At 35.0% G+C, this 1,228-nt stretch overlaps 1 pseudogene; it reads right to left on the bottom strand.

Annotated features, from left to right (window-relative positions):
• Positions 1-690: 690 nt before the first annotated feature.
• Positions 691-1,228, bottom strand: part of LOC103270645 — a 6,405-nt pseudogene continuing 5,867 nt past the window's right edge.

Genomic DNA, 1,228 nt, shown 5'->3' with positions numbered 1-1,228 from the left:
ATAATACTGAGTGATCTCTCATAGAAACAAAGATCTGAGTATCACATGTTCTCACTCATATAGTGGACCTTGAAAATCTACCATAATATTATAAAAAAAGGACTGACAGTGGTGGGAAACTAGGGGGGGGTAGGGAGGGGAATGGAGGTGGGAATAATGGTAGTCAATATCTGTCTGGGAATGGGGAGACACCCCTTATTAACAAGCGTGCCTGAACGATGCACATTTGTATACCTAACCCTTAACTGTACTCCACAATTTTATAATAAAAAATATGTTTTTTAAAAAAGTACACTAAGCATGTTGTATTTTATTATATGCAAATTATTCATAGAAAGTGTTTTTAAAGGAATCAAGTAAAAAATGAGAGGTCATTGTTTTATATGACAGTTATCATGTTAAGCTAACTAATCATATGAATTTTTGCATCTCACCAGTAATATTGTTAGTCACTAGTTCAAACATCCTTTACCTATTCCAAATAACTTCTAGTTGTCTTTAATTTACCAATTAAATAGTTGCAAATGATATGATAAAATAATTATCTTGAACATCAACCTCCAGTGAGTGATTTGATTGAAAAACAATTACCAACCAAAATTTAAGAGATTCATAATTAACATCTAATTATGCTGTGGTACATATTTTAAAATTACAAAATAATCTTTTAGTAATTTTCCCAAATGACCTTCACAATGGAAGAATTGAGGAACATATAGCTTCATGTGCTTTGTAATTGAGCTGTATCTTCCAGAGATGTTTCCACAGGGAAAAAATTAACAGGAGAAAGGAGATCAGGGTCACAGTAAATGGTATTAGGCTGAAAATAGTCATAATGAATTTGACCTGACCTGAAAATGTTGCAGTCACTCATTCTAGAATGCCAAGTTGTGTTTCTTTCATATCGACCCAGCCAGTCTTTAATATGTATGCACATTTAAAAACATTTAAAAACAAGAAGACCAAGTTTCCTAGTAGTATCATCAGAATCACTTTTTTTACTCTCCACTTCAGATAGAGAAAAGTAGGGCTGTGCCGGGTTTGGTGGCTCAGCCTGTAATCCCAGCACTTTGGGAGGCTGAGGCAAGTGGATTGCTTGAACCCGTGGTTTTGTGACCCACCCGGGCAACTTGGTGAGACCTCATCTCTACAATTAAAAAAAAAAAAAAAAAAGATTAGCTGGACATGGTAGCACATGCCTGTAGTTCCAGCTACTTGGAAAGTTGAG

Source organism: Carlito syrichta, unplaced genomic scaffold (assembly GCF_000164805.1).
Source record: "Carlito syrichta isolate Samal-C Ts95f unplaced genomic scaffold, Tarsius_syrichta-2.0.1 Scaffold309891, whole genome shotgun sequence".
Classification (NCBI taxonomy): Eukaryota; Metazoa; Chordata; class Mammalia; order Primates; family Tarsiidae; genus Carlito; species Carlito syrichta.
This window is presented reverse-complemented; position numbering and strand designations above follow the sequence as displayed.